The sequence below is a fragment of the Manis javanica genome, chromosome 15, assembly GCF_040802235.1.
Source record: "Manis javanica isolate MJ-LG chromosome 15, MJ_LKY, whole genome shotgun sequence".
In the NCBI taxonomy this organism is placed as follows: Eukaryota; Metazoa; Chordata; class Mammalia; order Pholidota; family Manidae; genus Manis; species Manis javanica.
Window position 1 is genome coordinate 12,666,201 of NC_133170.1, and position 21,355 is coordinate 12,687,555.

The following is a 21,355-nucleotide window of genomic DNA, read 5'->3' on the forward strand; positions in this document are numbered from 1 at the left end:
AAAGGATGTCGGGAGATTGGAACACCTGCATGCATGTCCTAACTTGGTTGTTCTCCTCCTGACCACAGCCTGAGGTCACCTTGGGCACACCCTGGCCACCTAATGTCACTGGGTTCTGGAACCCTCCCACATTTCCACCTGGGACGGCATCAAATTCTCACTCTTCCCCAGTTCTCCACTGCAACTACGTACGCGGCGACAGCGTCTCCTGTGCTCAGCTAGCCCCTCAACCCCGCTTGGCTCCTCTGTTCTGGGCGGCTCTCTCCTCCTTTAGTCCATCTGTGCCCTTCCTGCCTTTAGAGAACTTGGGGCCAAATTCTCCTCTAGGCAACCTTTCAGCTTCTGTCAGGACACTCCCTTCAGGAACAGATTTATCAAACATAGTAACTGGCCCTTTACTATTTATACAGCTCTTCAAAAATGTGGGTAGGCTTTAAAAGCCATTATTCCCCTTTCTCTCCATTTAAGTAGAATATCTGACATAGAAGAAGCCTCTGGCTTTTCATTTTGCAGATGGGTAAACAAAAGCTGAGACAGGCGGGGGGCCAGCCCAGGCTTACTGAGCTGGAACTTGGTGGAGAAGGGTCACAGCCTACACCTCCTGGTATGGTTTGGAGCTCTTTTTGCTCCTCAGGGGTCAGAACTGGTGGACAGCCCACAGGTCTGAACAAGCTTGGCCCGCAGACATGTCCTGGCCGGCTAGCACACAGTGTATTTTCTTTTGTTTTGTTTTGAAGCCATTAAATGGGGCACATACTTTGCAGTTCTTTGCAGACTCCGCTAATTTCTACCATCAAACCACTCACATAGCTCACTACCTGCTGGGCCTCTGAAGACATCTGGGTTTTGGCACCCCCGCCCCCAACCCCCACTATGACTTTATATACTTCCTAAAGGAAAAGAATCACTCGATAGTAACAGCTGACACCTGCTGATCTTCTACTATGTGCCAGGCAATTTACATGTATTGACCCACTTAATGTTCACAGCACCCCTGTTGTTATCCCCATTTGACAGATGAGAAAACTGAGATCAAGCAATTTGTGTACATTCTAACACATAATAGGGAATGAGAGCTGGAAGTTGAACCCAAGCACCTTGATAGCAGGGCTCGTAATCTCAACTATTCAACTGAAGAAAGTCTAGATAGACAAATAATAAATTTGAGTGGACCTAATCAACATTTTTAAAGTAGTCATTATATTTTCAGATTTATAAATCTACCTTAATGTGGTGCATCTGCTAAGTGAAATTTAGCAGATTTCACTACAGTAAATTTCACTGCCTCAAAAATGCTTGCCATCCAGGTCTGATTTTTCAGGCTAAAACTCAGAATTAAAGTGTTTTAACCAAGTCACCATCTAAATCTTGATTTTTGCCTCCAAATGCTTTTGTGGCTAGTGTAAAGATGAATGGAATTCAGAAGTGGCCATTAAGATTACTACTGCATGATGGAAACTAGAGTCTACTATATAAATCCAAGCCCTTCATAAATTTTAAAAAAAGATTTACCGCTCAAAAATAAAAACATAAATCATTCTCATTTTCTAAATCATTGCTGCTGCTGATCATACTCAGCATGGTGAGAGATCACTATATTATTCTGGATATAGTATGACATCTAAATTTTCCAAGTCATCTCAAATGCCCAGGGGATTTACTACTTCATGTACTTGCCAAGATAGAAGGTATTTCTGCATAATTCCTGTAGCTGAACATTACTGATGCTCTAAATGAATGGAACATTTAATATGTGTAGCAAGTCCAGCAGGATCAGTTGACATAAATTATGATTTTTACACCAAACCAGTGAAGGCCCAATTAGAAAACTTGGTCACTTTCGAGGAGTCTATCTCCTTAATCTCTCCTGTTTACAGAACAGGATTCAGCATCAGGAATAATTCACAGTGGGGTCAGATAGTGGAAAGCCTCGAAGAATCCTCTAGAGCATGTGAACCCTTACAGATAACAGAAGTCCATGTAAGACTTTTTTGAACAAAGTGAGTGACATGATCAAAGACGTGTTTGGGGAAGGTTAATCTGGCAATGGTGTGTAGAATGTTCACCCTCATATATGACAAGAAAATCGGTGTGTAGACAGAAAACTGTAATGAACTCATATCAGCATACAAAGAACAAACCAAGTTCAGCAGCTATCAATCTAGACCAAAGCTCAGGTCATTTCTCTTGAATGCTCTGATCACTTTCAAGTAATAGCTTGAAAACTCTGGACTTTGCAGGCTGTATTTGGAGGTCTGGGGAGAAAGAGAGGAAGAGGGATACCTGAGAAGCTGTGGCACAGGACTTGAGCAGAAGATGGCCAGCTGAGCCACAGTAAGTCTATCTCTGATGGTGAGCTTTCCATGGGTCCTGGGATTAGTTCTGACTTCCTGTTGTTTCCCTGAGCCACTCCATTCCTTTTCAGATCAACTGTTTTCTTGGGCCTTCTACAGCAGAAACCCAGTCATCCAGGCAGTTTTGACTGTTTTATACACTGATGCCATCTGGGGACATTTCCACTCTATGCAGTGTTGGGTGGGTAGGCAGGCATTTCTCAAATAACCCCTTACATGAATCTCAAAATGTAAGAGCAGCCATCCCCTACTGTGCCCATGCAAAATAGTGGACAAGTCACTCTTATCCAAAATAGTTCCTACCCATTTTGGATGATAATGTCTTATTGTTGTATTGTTTGAGGAAATTTGTTAGAACTGGGAACTGTTCTCACATTAAACAATCCCTGATTCTGTTACTTACGTACTGGTGTGGAGCCCACTGTCTTAAATCAGGGGTAAGGAAACATTCGTGCTTAGGGCAGTCCAGCCTCAAGACATCTTACTGCACCCCAGCTCTGCGTAGAGACTTGAATCAATTGGCTGGAAAATCAACAGGCTGAGCAGCTGAGAGCCTTCTGAGCTAATGTTCCTCTCAGAACACGATAAGCCTCTCATTCTGGAGTGAGATGAGTCTCTGCTTCAGAGTGGAACAGAAAGACACAGCTTTGGGGCCCGATGATGATTAAACTTCCATACCAGCCCTGAAATGCTTACCTTGACATTTCTGGTATAGGAACAAGAAATACACTTCCATTTTACAAAAAGCAATGTTTTGTTTTCTCACAGTTTCTCTTGTTTTATGCATAAAGGGTAATTTCTAAAATATGAAACTAAATCTAACCTTGATTTAGGGTTGTATGTTAGATTCAGTTAGCTATCATAGACAGCCATAATTTATAATTTCTCATGATGCTGTGCATCAGGAATTTGGGCAGGACACAGCTGTGCCATTCTCTGGCTCCATGTGATGCCAGCTAGAGTCATTCACGCAGCTGCATTTCTGAGAGTTTGGCTAGGGCCGGGACATCCACGTGACCTCTCCATCCCCAGGCCCTCTCTCCATGAGGCCTCCAGGCATTCAGTAGTTCTGCTTGGACTTGCAGAATGCCAGCTTGGTTCCAAGAAGAAGCAAGAGAGAGCTTCTACGTCTTTTAAACCCATTCTCAAAAGTCCCAGGATAACAGTTCTATCACATTCTATGGTCAAAACAATCACAAGCCCAACCCAGATTCAGGAGAGGGGAAATAAAGTCACCTCTTTATTTGTGTAAGGAGCAGCATGCACAAACAAGAATGCACTAATAGGGAGCCAGGATGGCGGCGTGAGTAAAGCAATGGAAATCTCCTCCCAAAACCACATATATCTATGAAAATATAACAAAGACAACCCTTCCTAAAATAGAGACCAGAGGACACAGGACATCATCCAGACCACATCCATAGCTGTGAGAACCCAGCGCCTCGCGAAGGGGGAGAGGAAGGCCACAAACCAACAAGAAGGGAAGCTCTCCCAGCTGTCACTTGTACCAGCTCTGCAAACTATCTCTATCATCATGAAAAGGCAAAACTATAGACAGACAAAGATCACAGAGACAACACCTGAGAAGGAGACAGACCTCACCAGTCTTCCTGAAAAAGAATTCAAAATAAAAATCATGAACATGCTGACAGAGATGCAGAGAAAAATGCAAGAGCAATGGGATGAAGTCTGGAGGGAGATCACAGATGCCAGGAAGGAGATCACAGAAGTGAAACAAACCCTGGAAGGATTTATAAGCAGAATGGATAAGATGAACGAGACCATTGAAGGAATAGAAACCAGAGAACAGGAACGCACAGAAGCTGACATAGAGAGAGATAAAAGGATCTCCAGGAATGAAACAACACTAAGAGAATTATGTGACCAATCCAAAAGGAAAAATATTTGTATTATAGGGATACCAGAAGAAGAAGAAAGAGGAAAAGGGATAGAAAATCTCTTTGAAGAAATAATTGCTGAAAACTTCCCCAAACTGGGGGAGGAAATAATCAAACAGACCACGGAAATACACAGAACCCCCAACAGAAAGGATCCAAGGAGGACAACACCAAGACACATAATAATTAAAATGGCAAGGATCAAGGACAAGGAAAGAGTTTTAAAGGCAGCTAGAGAGAAAAAAAAGGTCACCTACAAAGGAAAACCCATCAGGCTAACATCAGACTTCACGACAGAAACCCTACAGGCCAGAAGAGAATGGCATGATATATTTAATGCTATGAAACAGAAGGGCCTTGAACCAAGGATACTGTATCCAGCACGACTATCATTTAAATATGATGGCGGGATTAAACAATTCCCAGACAAGCAAAAGCTGAGGGAATTTGCTTCCCACAAACCACCTCTACAGGGCATCTTACAGGGACTGCTCTAGATGGGAGCACTCCTAAAAAGAGCACAGAACAAAACAGCCAACATATGAAGAATGGAGGAGGAGGAATAAGAAGGGAGAGAAGAAAAGAATCTCCAGACAGTGTATATAACAGCTCAATAAGCAAGCTAAGTTAGGCAGTAAGATACTAAAGAAGCTAACCTTGAACCTTTGGTAGCCACGAATCTAAAGCCTGCAATGGCAATAAGTACATATCTCTCAATAGTCACCTTAAATGTAAATGGACTTAATGCACCAATCAAAAGACACAGAGTAATAGAATGGATAACAAAGCAAGACCCATCTATATGCTGCTTACAAGAAACTCACCTCAAGCCCAAAGACAGGCACAGACTAAAAGTCAAGGGGTGGAAAAACATATTTCAAGCAAACAACAGTGAATAGAAAGCAGGGGTTGCAGTACTAATATCAGACAAAATAGACTTCAAAACAAAGAAAGTAACAAGAAATAAAGAAGGACACTACATAATGATGAAGGACTCAGTCCAACAAGAGGATATAACCATTCTAAATATATATGCACCCAACACAGGAGCACCAGCATTTGTGAAACAAATACTAACAGAACTAAAGATGGAAATAGACTGCAATGCATTCATTTTAGGAGACTTCAACACACCACTCACCCCAAAGGATAGATCCACTAGACAGAAAATAAGTAAGGACACACAGGCACTGAACAACACACTAGAACAGATGGACCTAATAGACATCTGTAGAACTCTACATCCAAAAGCAACAGGATATACATTCTTCTCAAGTGCACATGGAACATTCTCCAGAATAGACCACATACTAGCTCACAAAAAGAGCCTCAGTAAATTCCAAAATATTGAAATTCTACCAACCAATTTTTCAGACCACAAAGGTATAAAACTAGAAATAAATTCTACAAAGAAAACAAAAAGGCTCACAAACACATGGAAGCTTAACAACATGCTTCTAAATAATCAATGGATCAATGAACAAATCAAAATAGAGATCAAGGAATATATAGAAACAAATGACAACAACAACACAAAGCCCCAACTTCTGTGGGATGCAGCGCAAGCAGTCTTAAGAGGAAAGTATATAGTGATCCAGGCACACTTGAAGAAGGAAGAACAATCCCAAATGAATAGTCTAACATCACAATTATTGAAACTGGAAAAAGAAGAACAAATGAAGCCTAAAGTCAGCAGAAGGAGGGACATAATAAAGATCAGAGAAGAAATAAACAAAATTGAGAAGAATAAAACAATAGCAAAAATCAACGAAACCAAGAGCTGGTTCTTTGAGAAAATAAACAAAATAGATAAGCCTCTGGCCAAACTTATTAAGAGAAAAAGAGAATCAACACAAATCAACAGCATCAGAAATGAGAATGGAATAATCGCGACAGACTCCACAGAAATACAAAGAATTATTAGAGACTACTATGAAAACCTATATGCCAACAAGCTGGAAAACCTAGAAGAAATGGACAACTTCCTAGAAAAATACAACCTCCCAAGACTGACCAAGGAAGAAACACAAAAGTTAAACAAACCAATTACGAGCAAAGAAATTGAAGCGGTAATCAAAAAACTACCTAAGAACAAAACCCTGGGGCCGGACGGATTTACCTCGGAATTTTATCAGACACACAGAGAAGACATATTACCCATTCTCCTTGAAGTGTTCCAAAAAATAGAAGAGGAGGGAATACTCGCAAACTCATTCTATGAAGCCAACATCACCCTAATACCAAAACCAGGCAAAGACCCCACCAAAAAAGAAAATTACAGACCAATATCCCTGATGAATGTAGACGCAAAAATACTCAATAAAATATTAGCAAACAGAATTCAACAGTATATCAAGAGGATCATACACCATGACCAAGTGGGATTCATCCCAGGGATGCAAAGATGGTACAACATTCGAAAATCCATCAACATCATCCACCACATCAACAAAAAGAAAGACAAAAACCACATGATCATCTCCATAGATGCTGAAAAAGCATTTGACAAAATTCAACACCCATTCATGATAAAAACTCGCAGCAAAATGGGAATAGAGGGCAAGTACCTCAACATAATAAAGGCCATATATCATAAACCCACAGCCAACATTATACTGAACAGCGAGAAGCTGAAAGCATTTCCTCTGAGATCAGGAACCAGACAGGGATGCCCACTCTCCCCACTGTTATTTAACATAGTACTGGAGGTCCTAGCCACAGCAATCAGACAAAACAAAGAAATACAAGGAATCCAGATTGGTAAAGAAGAAGTTAAACTGTCACTATTTGCAGATGATATGATACTGTACATAAAAAACCCTAAAGACTCCATTCCAAAACTACTAGAACTGATATCAGAATACAGCAAAGTTGCAGGATACAAAATTAACACACAGAAATCTGTAGCCTTCCTATACACTAACAATGAACCAATAGAAAGAGAAATCAGGAAAACAATTCCATTCACAATTGTATCAAAAAGAATAAAATACCTAGGAATAAACCTAACCAAAGAAGTGAAAGACCTATACCCTGAAAACTACAAGTCACTCTTAAGAGAAATTAAAGGGGACTCTAACAAATGGAAACTCATCCCCTGCTCATGGCTAGGAAGAATTAATATCATCAAAATGGCCATCCTGCCCAAAGCAATATACAGATTTGATGCAATCCCTATCAAATTACCAGCAACATTCTTCAATGAACTGGAACAAATAATTCAAAAATTCATATGGAAACACCAAAGACCCCGAATAGCCAAAGCAATCCTGAAAAAGAAGAATAAAGTAGGGGGAATCTCACTCCCCAACTTCAGGCTCTACTACAAAGCCATAGTAATCAAGACAATTTGGTATTGGCACAAGAACAGAGCCACAGACCAGTGGAACAGATTAGAGACTCCAGAAATTAACCCAAACATATATGGTCAATTAATATTTGATAAAGGAGCCATGGACATACAATGGCAAAATGACAGTCTCTTCAACAGATGGTGCTGGCAAAACTGGACAGCTACATGTAGGAGAATGAAACTGGACCATTATCTAACCCCATATACAAAAGTAAACTCAAAATGGATCAAAGACCTGAATGTAAGTCATGAAACCATTAAACTCTTGGAAAAAAACATAGGCAAAAACCTCTTAGACATAAACATGAGTGACCTCTTCTTGAACATATCTCCCCGGGCAAGGAAAACAACAGCAAAAATGAGCAAGTGGGACTACATTAAGGTGAAAAGCTTCTGTACAGCAAAGGACACCATCAATAGAACAAAAAGGAACCCTACAGTATGAGAGAATATATTTGAAAATGACAGATCCAATAAAGGCTTGACGTCCAGAATATATAAAGAGCTCACACACCTCCACAAACAAAAAACAAATAATCCAAATAAAAAATGGGCAGAGGAACTGAACAGACAGTTCTCTAAAAAAGAAATACAGATGGCCAAGAGACACATGAAAAGATGCTCCACATCGCTAATTATCAGAGAAATGAAAATTAAAACTACAATGAGGTATCACCTCACACCAGTAAGGATGGCTGCCATCCAAAAGACAAACTACAACAAATGTTGGCAAGGCTGTGGAGAAAGGGGAACCCTCCTACACTGCTGGTGGGAATGTAAATTAGTCCAACCATTGTGGAAAGCATTTCATCAAAATGCTCAAAACAGACCTACCATTTGACCCAGGAATTCCACTCCTAGGAATTTACCCTAAGAACACAGCAATGAAGTTTGAGAAAGAGAGATGCACCCCTATGTTTATCGCAGCACTATTTACAATAGCCAAGAATTGGAAGCAACCTAAATGTCCATCGATAGATGAATGGATAAAGAAGATGTGGTACATATACACAATGGAATACTACTCAGCCATAAGAAGAGGGCAAATCCTACCATTTGCAGCAACATGGATGGAGCTGGAGGGTATTATGCTCAGTGAAATAAGCCAAGCAGAGAAAGAGAAATACCAAATGATTTCACTCATCTGTGGAGTATAAGAACAAAGGAAAAACTGAAGGACCAAAACAGCAGTGGAATTACAGAACCCCAAAATGGACTAACAGGTACCAAAGGGAAAGGGACTGGGGAGGATGGGTGGGTAGGGAGGGATAAGGGGGGGGGAAGAAGAAGGGGAGTATTAAGATTAGCATGCATGGGGGAGGAAGAAAGGGGAGGGCTGTACAACACAGAGAAGACAAGTAGTGATTCTACAACATTTTGCTATGCTGATGGACAGTGACTGTAAAGTGGTTTATAGGGGGGACCTGGTATAGGGGAGAGCCTAGTAAACATAATATTCTTCATGTAAGTGTAGATTAAAGATTAAAAAAAAAAAAGAAAGAAAGAAAAGGGGGATTACTCCTTGATAGGATAAAACTAATGGTAAATCAACGATTAACACATGCTTTAAATATCCTTAATTTTGATCACTTAAAGGGTGTCAGATGATCAGCTATGGAGGTACACTTTTCTGATAATATTCCATTCCCTTAAAAAAAAAAAAAAAGCAGTTCCTGTGTGGTGACCTCCAGTGAGTTCTACACAATGGTATAAAGGGCATATCAAAGTGTGGGCAAAGGGTCTGTTTGTGTTTATACAGAGGATCAAAGCCTAATTTGGCTACCCAGAAAATGAACTAAGATATGATATGAAGAAGAACTTCCAACATCAGCACTCTCTGGAAGACTCATACCAGAAGACGATCATCAAAAAACCTCAACAAAGATCCAGGCGATGCTGCAGTTGTAGCTGCATCCATCCCACCAGTTCCTGGACTTGCCATTGGAATGAAGAAGGAGATATCTAAGCTGACCTGTGCATCCAGTAAAACAACAAATTTGACTGGATCTATACTGTTGAAACTCAACCAAGAATTAGGAGAAGTACAAGTTGTAGCGCTCCAAAATCTTACGACTACAGACTATCTAGGGTTAAAAGAACATATGGGATGTGAACAGTTCCCAGGAATGGGTTGTTTTAATTTGTCTGATTTCTCTCAGACTGTTCAAGTACAGTTGGACAATATCCATTATATCATAGACAAATTTTCACAAATGCCTAGGGTGCCTAACTGGTTTTCTTGGCTTCACTGGAGATGGCTGATAATTATAGATCTGCTTTGGTTATGTAACTGTATTCCTATTATGTTAATGTGTGTGCGCAAGGTAGTTAGTAGTTTAAAACCTATACATGCTTAAGGTACTCTACAAGAAGATATGGCAAAGAAATAATCAATCCTCCCATGTTTTCTTCCATATGCTACCTCTATAGCTTTTCTTCTTCCTTCCTAATTACAACCCTTAAATAGAATTCATGCCTCATATCGAATTTACTGAGCATCATAATTCCTCCAGGTGGTAAAGATACCTTGAGACAAGTGCTGGGCATAGAAGCCACAGGGCATAAATCTGCAAAGAAGTAAAAAGCTAACCTTCTCAAACAATATGGCTTCTCTCTCACTTACCAACTTTATATCTCCCTGTATGGCCCCGGAAGATGACTGGTTAGCCAGAGACGGGTAAGATTCCTCAAGGGAGGAACAACCTAAGACAGGCACAGTCGCAGGGGGGCCATTAGGTGAGAAATTGGGGATCAACAGTGGTGGGGCTTAGAACCTCATCCCCCCTGTTTTGAGAGAAATCTGCATCCGTGGATATTTTAAGGCCCTTGTCTAGCTTGGATTAACACATAGTCTACAGGCACACACCTGATCATCTACAATTGCTTTCTTACAACACTAAACTATGTGTTCTACCTTTATCTTGCATCTACCTACCACTTCAGCATTTTATTAAAAATAGAAATAATAATAATAATAAAGGGAGAAATGTGGGATCCACATATAAATCAAGTATAAAAATCAAACAAATATTCATATCTGACCTGATTGTTCATAATTCATAATGCGTGATCAAAACCGAAAGTTTCTGTGATGACTGCCCTTGTACTGTTCACCATGTAAGAACTTATTCACTATGTAAGAATTCGTTCACCATGTAAGAACTTGTTCGTTATGCTTCAGAAGATTGGAGACTGATGAGAATTAGGCTTGAGATGGATTAATGATTGTGCATTGAGCATTGACCCCCCTATACAGAATTTTATTGTTGTTAACAACCATTTGATCAATAAATATGAGAGATGCCCTCTCAAAAAAAAAAAAAAAAAAAGAATGCACTAATAATTGGCTGCCCTATTAGACGGCTACTTTACCAAACTAGTGAAAATAAAATAATAATATACCACCAGCTACCTGAGTTCTTCCACTACAAAACTGCCCACTGAGAGCGAGGCAGAGAAACTGAAAATCTAAGGATACTAGAGCGCCCGTGGTTACAAGGCTGCAAGATAAGCAGAAAGACTCCGAGCAGGAGATGAATGACGGGCCACTACCACCAACCGCAGAGCCCAGGGAGTCACAGACAACATCAGTTTGAGTAAGACACGGCAGTGGATACTGGGAGCAACAGCTAGAGCAGAAAGATTCCAGAGTCACAGGGACTGGAATTGGTTCAAGCTACATGTAAGAGCTTCCCCCTTTCTCCCTCTCTTAATCTCCTACTTCCATCTTTTGGCCTCAGCACAGACCACTGGAGAGACCTAAGTGTTTATTTCCTCTCTTCAGAAGATGGGACAATTAATCACCTGTACGTGGTAGCACAAACTATTAAAGTGACCGACCTTCTTAGGATGCACAAACTGGTGATGTCCAAGGAACATTAAATTCCCTAAGGATATTCTATTTGCATATTTTTCCTTCTTAATTTAAATGTAAATTTACCTATGTATTTTTCCTATGTATTCCTACATATAGGAAAAAGTCTGAAAAGGTATATCCAAAATGTTGATAGTTACTATTAATAGGTTATAGAATGACTAGGTGAGTTTTTCTTCTCTGTACTTACTTAAACATTTTTGGCTTTTCTAAAATGAACATGTATTCTTTGCCTAATTTTAAGTGTATTTTTAGTAAAGCTATGTAATTAACTATTTCATGTTTCCCTGAGGGAAAAAAAGAAGTTACTTCTCACTTATTAATGGCCTTTCATTTTTACAGCAAGTTGGTAGACATCACTGCTGGTGAAAGTTCTCAGTCTTGGTTCAGATCTGCTCCGCAAAGCAGTAACACTCCTGCACAAAGACTCTCAATCCATGATATACATCTTAGGTGTTTCAATGCCAAAGATTAAAGAAATTTCAAAAGAGCAATCAGAAGGTTGAATTATTGGAATGCTAATGAAGACATGTCCTTAGAGAAAATTTCAGGGAATCTTCACAGTTTTCAAGGTTTCATCTGTGAAGACCTTTGCAGAATAAACATGGTATTCAACTCATGTTTCTCTAAAGGTCTGCTGGAATTTGAACTGGTGCTCCCAGAGAGGATTTAAAGACACAAGTTAGATCACTAGGCAGTGTAATTTCCATTAGGCATCCACATGATCTATGTATCCAAAATAAGGCTTTTATTTATTTTGAAACAAACTCATTCACACAATTGGTCTATAGACAGATAGGATGTTGAATGAAGTAGGTTGGTCTGGGCAGGAGGAATAATATACTGCTAGGAAGTGTTGCATTATATTTACATTAAAAGGTTTGCATTTCTATACTACTTTAAATGATAGTACTTTAAAAAGATGGCACTTTACATTCCAATGAAGTAAAAGTTTTGTATGTTTACTACCAATCTCTTAAATGTCCCTGTGGTAAAGGTAATTATATGTCTCCTTTCTTTCACAAAAGCCTTTAGAGGAAAACCAGACATAAATAGCCTAAAAGACTGTGAAGTTACCTCTAGAAATATTTTGAATATGATATACAAGCATATGAGTGCGTGTGTGTGTGTGTGTGTGTGTGTGTGTGTGTGTGTGTGTAATAGATGGAAGGAAAGATGGATGAATGAGTAGACAGACAGATGATACAGGTATTCCATGTACAATATAAGATACATACATGTACATAACCTTATAAAAAACACAGTTATTAGGCTAAAAATATGACTCATGATCATAATTAGACTGTACCCTTAGATGAAAAATTATGCAGATTTTTCATGTTCTCTTACTAGTATGACCTCTAAAATTATTTGAATGCCATGATAAAACAATCAGAAAAATTCAACCTTTTGTGTCACCCCTGGAACTACAGAAAAGAGAGAGCAAATACTTGACCCTCATTACTAGTAGTTTTTCATGTATGATTAAATGATTTTTTTAAAAGTCATCTTGTTTAGGAATGTGAACATGGCAGTCTAATTCTCATATAGCAGGGTTGGGCATTCGTATATTGTCACATACCCACAGACTGCAGGCTACAGGCTACAGTAAATTCTACAATGTCAAATTCTTGAAACATTTGAAAGGAAAAGGTCAGATACTATGATGAAATGAGAATTCTATTAGCCCCAGGGGGAAAAAAGTGGTTAGTGCAAAGCTTTTCTTATGTAGTTTGCTGGGGTTTGCCTATTTTAATGGCCACACATTGTTAAATTGTCGGTGGCTAGCCTATCACATGGTGCTGAGCTCATAGCTACTCAAAATGTTTAGACCAAAGAGCATCCCCAAGTTAGAACTTAAGTGACAATGGCTTCTTAACAAGACTCTTTACCTAACACAGACTTAGAAAATTCATTCTCAGCCTCGTCAAATGAGCAGCTTCCATGATTTTGTTATTTGTTCTCTTATGGTTAAATTATTATGCTACTACACAAGCAGCTATTAGAAACTGACAATGTAATTTGTGCAAAACTTCCATTGATAAGATTCCTTGATCTAAATTTATAGATTATAGATGTACATTTCCAGGGCAGCCAAAGGTTATGGCAGGGCGAGCATGAGCATCATACCAACAAGGCTCCAACAGCTTGATATTTGGGGTTTTAAGGCATTGCATTGCGAAAAGACAAATATCGTCATCTCAGCATACAGAGAATATGACATTCCAATTCTTAGCCAAAGACCTATGCAAATCCAATGCATGAGCAGTCTTTCCAGCTCTCCATTTATTTTTTTCACTCATTCATTCATTAAGCAAAAATTGTATTGAGCAATGAGCTAGCAGGGACTATGGTGAGTCCAGTGAAGGCTATGATGTTACAGAAAACAGTCTCTGCTCTACAGCTCTTCCCAATGAATACTGCTAATAATGTAGTAAGTACAGCGATCTATCTTTTGGTGTTCTGACAGCCAAAGGAAAGAACACCCTAAATTTTGCCTGGAGGAGTTGAGCCTCAGAGTAGTGACATTTGAAAAGGGACTTGTAGGATGAGTAAGAGTTCACCAAAGAGGGGGGCAAGAAGGGCATTCCAGGTGGAAACAACAGCAGAATTGTGGATGAGACTTGAATGTGGAGAACTAATTAGCAAAGGTTCCTAGGATGAGAGGGAAAGGACATGGAATTAGAAAAGAACAATTTGTATTTTTTGGAACCAGTTGGTATGGAGTAATTTAAAAGATGGTAGGTAGCAATATGTGGTTTGTGCTTCATTGTAAAGACTATTGCATATCACAGTTTTTTGCTGTAACCCAGCACACCCAGATGATTTACAGATGTGCTAAGATATTGGTCTCTTGAGCCCTCCTTGGGTCAACCAGCAGAGCCTGGGTGGTCAGAGATTCCAGGTCCATCAGCTCTGGCTGAGAGCATGGTCTTCATTTGCCAAAATGCTTTCTGAAAATATTATCATGTACTATACCTGTCATGGAGTGGAAAAATTTGTGAATCACTGGTATACCAGGTACATTCTAGGCAATACAGCACCCCTGGACACCTTAGGCAGGTGAGTGGTGTCAGCTGGAGTCCTGAGAGATGGGAAGCTGGCCTCAGAGGCTGTCTCAATGGCCAAGGAAACAGAGGGTAATCCTCAGCTAATTCTCAGCGGGTATCCCTTGAGCTCTCTTTATTTCACTCTGTTGAACTAAACAGAACTCATGTTCTGTGTTCCAAGGACTTACCTTAGAGATAAGGCATATCAGAGCAGGCCCACATGGCTGATGCTTGTAAAGAGGCCTCCTGTTGGGATAAAGAGAGTATTTTAGGTCTAACCATCAGACTTTGGGTCACAGAATTACTACTTTGAACAAAGATGGTAAGACACTGCCCAACCTTTTGGGGTTAGGGCACTTTTCAAGAAGTCAGCGCCCTACAAACTAACACCCCCATGGGCATATGACTCAGGCTGTAACCTAGCTGACCATCTGTGAGAGGTATCAGTTCTGACAAAGACTAGAACATAACCTCCATGACAGCAGGGATTGGGCCTGCCTGGATCACTGGGCCTTTTGCCTAGACTGACACTTTCAGATGGTCGGTAGATACTTGCTGACCGAGAGGATGCCATCATGACATTGGGTATTGACCTGTCAATATCATCTGGCTCAATTCCTGGGAATATGTTCATTTTTCTACAGAAGGGATTTTGTGTGTGTGTGTATATATATATATATGGAAAGAGAGACAGAGACAGACAGGGAGAAGGAGGGAAAAAGTGTGGCAATTTGTATTTTAAATACATATGTTTACATATAATGTGTATCATATATGTATATACACAAAGAGATGGAAATTTAATCTACCTTGTCTAAAACACCTGAAACAATGAAACTGAATTCCATTTCAAAGCCCTCCCAGCATCAATGGCCACAGCTGTATCTGAAGTAGCTGGGAATGTAAACAGCAGCTAAGGAGGGACTGACATAAATGATCCAGGAAGCATCGCCGTAGCAGGACCTTTGGCCCCAAGGAAGCCAAACAACAGGTCTTCAAGGTAGACTGGGAGCCACTGGTGTCTCCAGGTTGGGAGAGCATGTGGGGATGGGAAAGAGGAGCTAGGAATTCAAGAATAACAATGCAACAGTGGGGGAGGACTCAAGAGAAATCAGTTATTATCCACCCTTCCTACTCACGGGTATTTGCTGAAACTGCTGGCACGGTTCAGGGAAACAGGGTTACACATGCATTCACGAGGATCTGAACCTGCTCTACTCCAGCTGTACCAACACAGAGCCAGGGAAACAGACCGTACTATGGAAAATATAGTGTGTGAATTATTTCTGTCAACTTGTAAAGCTGAGACAGATTTCTGCAGCTGCATTGGAGAAGCGGAGTTCCACCGAGCTCATTAAGATGTCAATGACAAATCACGTGCACACATTTTCTGAGGCCCACAGCTCTATCCACAATTCTTGAGTCCAGGGTCTTCTGGAAATCCAAATTTTTTGTTTTTTAGAAATGTGATGACTGAACAGATGTAAAGCTACTTTCAATTTTTGTCTCATTTATTGAGAATATCCACACATTTCGCTGAAGTTTAATAAGTGGCTGCTGCCCCAGATACCACTAGAGGTATTGCATAGTGTATGATACATGCACCAAATTATTTTTCTAGAATCCTGAACTTGCTGACTTCTGAAGCCCCTCTGGCAGGATTCCTGAGTCCAGCATAGGACCTTGTTCCTTCCCTTCCTGGCACTGATCACATTTATCATTTTATTTTTGTTTCTCTGGCTAATGTCATTCTACCCCTCCCCCCATATTTCTCACCTCTCATGAGGTGAAGACCGTGTCAATTTTAGTCACCATGGTTTCTGGTGCATAATAATGGATCTCAGTCAATTATTGCTACATAATACTATACCATCTCCAAATGCAATTACTTAAGAAGGAAAACAACATATTATTTTCACAATCCTGTGGGTCTGCTGGTTTCACTTGAGGTCACTTATACAGTCTATGGTTGTCTGAGCCAGAGGCCCAGGGTGGCCACACTGACATGTCTGGTAGTCAGTGCTGGGTGCCTCCTGTGGGGAGGTCTCAGGGTTTCCAGGGAGCAACAATAAAAGCTTCAAGGCCTCTTGAAGTGCTGACTTCAGAGCTCACACCTGATTGCTTCCACCACATTCAATCAGTCAAAGCAAGTCATGAGGCCAGTCCAGACCAAAAGGGACAGAGAAATAGAATTCATCTTTGGGCAAAAGGAGCACAAAGTGACATGCGTACTGGGGTGGGTGGCATGTGTGGCTAAGAAATAGCACACCCCATTCAACTATCTGGCCAAACAATGTCCCACAGTCCGGCCACATGTAAAATATGCTGACTCCTATCCCAAAACCTGCCAAGCCTCATCCGAGGCATTGGTCAGGCTTGAAGTTCCCCAGCTATGCTTTACTTCTGGGCCACATATAAATGAGGTCTGCCTGTGGCGACCCTCAGCCCTACAGAAACCTGAACCAAAACCATAAGATATCTGTTCTCTCCTACCCCAATAACTAAGATACAAAGGTGACACTAAGATGAGCTAGCCACTCTGAAGGCTCCTTTTACTGGAAGCCCATAGCAGTCACTGGTCTGTAGCAATTGGGAAATTCAAAAAGACACACATCCAGGGAATGTTTCCTTTTCAGGGCCTACTTCTCCTCTGAGTGGGTCTCTAAATCCATTTTATTCCATGGAATGTTTGCTCTGCCCTCTGAGAGGCCCTTTTTTTCTACATGAAATAGCCCCTAGCTCCTGTTTGCACCCTGCCTGCTTTGTGCCTATAGGAAGCTGATGGTCCTGAGGCTTCTGAAACTGTTTCTGTCCCTTTTAATTCAAACAGATACCGTTCTTTCAAATTTCTTTATGGGATTTCTATGGATCAAATTAAAATCTACTCTATTAGACAACAGCCAGACTCACTATTCTTGTCAAGACCAGCTTCTTTCTAATTTTGGAGATGTGTCAAATTCAGGCAATGTACCTGGATTCATGTATCTTTCGTTTAGGTGAGAGGCCTACTAGGTACCACCTTAAATCATTCTGAGGATTCATGGAGGTTTTACAGCCACACCCTTTGTTTGGTTTTGTCCCTGGGGTCTCATTTTATTGAATATAGCCTAGAATTCATTTTATACCTTATTACAATTTTATTTGATAATCCTTTCTAACCCAGCATATCCTGCATCTTCTATATTTTCTCTAAATTCTATTTGCAAACTGAACAATTCTTTCTCTGGTGAATCTCTCTCTCTCTGTGTTTTGTTATACACAGCTATAAAAAGCCGACTCACACTTGTACCGTTCGGCCTGGAAACCTCCTAGCCAGATCCATCAGTCCTTCAGGGGACAATTTCTGTCTTCCAAGGGTAGCAGGCAATGTTTTTCCAATTGTTTGATTACTCACTGTCAAGGGTGGTCCTTTCTCCACCTTCCAGTAGCACTTTCCTTATTAATCTCCCAGTATTTGCTAATCATTTCCTCACTGCCTCTCTAGACCCCAGTCTCCCCCATTACCAAAGCCACAACCACATCCTTCAGACTTTTGTTAGGACAGCACCCCACCACGGTGTACTAATTTCTGTCTTCATGAACTCTTTCTGTGTAGCAAACCACCCTCAGACCTTATGGCTTAAACAACGATATCTTACATCTTATCTAGTTCTGTGGCTTGACTGGGACAGTCCTCTGCTGGTTTCCTGTGATTGTTCATGCTAGACAGGGGACGTCTGAACTAGGAGCTTCAAAGTGGCCTCACTCACATGGCTGAGGGATGGCCTTGAATGTGGCTGGGGAGTCTCCGTCTGCTTGTGTGTGGTCTCCCATCCTCCAGTAGGCCAGACTGACCTTAAATGTGACCTCAGGGCATTGTTCCAGGACTTACATGTGACCTCAGGGCATTGTTCCAGGACTTAAATGTGACCTCAGGGCATTGTTCCAGGACTTAAATGTGACCTCAGGGAATGGTTCTAGGAAGGCAAGAGCAGAATCTTCAAGATATCATAAGCCCCAGGAACTGGAACTTGTACAATGTCACTTCTGTCACGTTCTGTTAGTCAAAGAGATTCACAGGGCTGCTCCAGATTCAAGGAGGCTGAACGGGAAGAATGGCAAAGTCACAAAGCAAAGGGGTGTGCACACTGGGATGAGAGGAGTTCGAGGCCATTAAGCAACCACCGCACTAGCCTGAATGAGTGAATACCTAATATTATTCAGGATGTGAACACAGCCCGAAATCCCTAATGCTACTTCGACTGGCTCCAACTCCCTGGCAGCGTGTTAGCGCTGGGCTCTGATATCAGACTTATAATACAGGGTTTCCCAAGTGCCTGGCTTTTTTTTCCTATCTTCTGTCACTAATTCCTGTCAACAATAGAACCTTGCATATCCTGTCTTGGCTGTTCTTTATGTCATAGTCTAGACTGACCTGGAGGAACAAACAGATCTGGTTTTGAATCGGCCTTGCCATTTACTCATTATGTGAACTTAAGCAGATTATTTAAACTATTTAAAATAGCTGCCTCATCAGATTTGCAGAATTAAATGGCACAATGAATTAAAGTTCCTGGCACATAGTAATCAGTTAATGAATGTCAGTTTTCTTCTTTAGTCTGTGTCACTCAATAGTAAAGGGCATCTAATACAAGATTAGGACCATGTATTTATTTAAAGGGAATGGATAGCTATTGATAGTTTGTAACCTAGGAAGTTACAAAAAGGGGCTGAGGAATTAAATTCTCAACGATGTGCAACTTATATATTTTACTATATTTGACATTTTTCTGCATTATACACATAATGTGGTCAGAGTTGTGAGAAGTATATTACTAGAATTCCCTTTCAGCAATGGATTGTCCAATTAATCCCTAAAGATATATTGAAGATGCTAGAAAATAAGGGGATTGAACAAAAATTAGAAAATTGTGATATTTGATATTTGATGATTTTTAAAAGGGCTATGAAATAATTACCAAGGGAAAACCTAAAACTTTCTCAGACCTCTGTATTTTAAATTTTCTATATTTTAAATTTTCATGTCGTTGTTATTTTTAAATACATAGTGTAGGTGCTATAGTCTTCTCAGTGTTTTGTGTCCCTGATTTAGCCTTTCCTTCATACACTGTATAAAATTTGAGGCTTAGAATAGTGTTACTAGAAATGAAAGGGAGACTAAATAAGAAACATATTTCATTGTAAGAATAAGTGATACATCTTGGTTTCTGGTGGATTGTAAAGATTGATGACAAGAGAAAAGTCAGATCTCACTATAATCACCATGGAACAAATATTTTACTCCACCAAAATCATCTATGCTATGTCAAATAAATGAAAACCTTGACTTATCTTTATATATTCTATCTTACAATATATTACATATCAAGTGTTCTCTTCTCTGAATGTTTCATATTTTCATCACTAAGTCTGTTTTAATTTTTTTATCATTGGATCTTTGATGATATTGCCAAATAATAATAATAATAATAGTAATAAGTACTTCCTTGAATGATGCAGTTGTCTCAGTCACCGTATTTCTCCACCTCACTACTAATTTCCATCACACAATGTCCCAGCCTTCCATGAAGCCCAGAAAGAATGCGGAGCTAGGGGCAGGGATTTAGTTCCACAAGATCATGATCAAGAAGGATCTGAAGGGTGGAGATGATGATGGTAGAATCAGAGCAACGAAGTCCAAGACCTGCGGAAAAGACAGTCTGGGGCGAGCACATGTAAACCCTGGATCCTGAGGGCTGCACGTAGGGGTCACACTGGGGTCACAGAATTTGGAGTTTAAAGGCAGGTGGAAAATGGAAGCAAAAGCAGATGTAAGAAGCAAGGGCAGCCCAGGTTGTATTAGGTCAATGTTCATCAGTCCCTTTTACAGCAAATGGGTGGAGCAGGGTAGGTCAGGCTTTTAAAAAGGGCAGAGTGAACCCCCACTAGAAATTTAGTGGATACATTTCTTCCTATGAGGCTACTTGATATTGTGTGACTTTAAGCTTTAAGGACTTACTAAAATTTTTGTGTCATCCTTTAAGATAACTTTATATTAGTAAGATTCAAGGGTTATCCCTGAGGTCCTGGCAAAATTAAAGGCCTTTTCAGTTAGTTGTTAACAGTTTAGACACATGCTATAAAGGTAGTGGGAAGAAAGAAGCATCTAGTCTCTTGGAGATTTGCGACTCAAGTGAATTTAACTATGGCAGAAGTTAGATTCAAGTCTTAAGGATTTGCAGTGACACAGATGTGAAAATTCCCTAAATGCAAAGTCATCAATCATGACCCGGGAACATCTGGAATTCTATAGATAAGATATGCGGCTTCACTTTCTCTAAGGCGCTTCATCTGTGTAAGGCTTGGTCCCCCAGTTTCAGCTGAATATATTCAGTCAAATAGCAGTGACTTCACTTAAGAGTCACTGCTTCTACACATTTTTATGTGTAGAACCTTTCCACTGTGTTTTTAATGCCCCAGAACTCCTAGACCTGTGGGACCTGAAGGTAATGGAGTAGATACAATGAAACATGTCCTTCATGACCATACTTTTCTGTCAAAAACCCCCAGGGATTTGAAACAGTCTGAAAACCAGTGGACTAAGGCAATGAATTAAAAACAACTCTTCTTTTCTCTTAAGATGTGGGTTTAACTACAGCGTAGAAATCCAAGGGAGACAGTGTCAACTGGTCTTTAGACCTTTACTGCAAGTTTTCTGTTTTCCCACATGGCAGATGAGCTTGTTGGAAAGACATGAAGTCACAGTGTCTAAACTCTGCAAAGGTACCTATACTTCTGAACCTTCCTCTGGTAAACGATATGCTATTGAAATAAAAGTACTATATGAG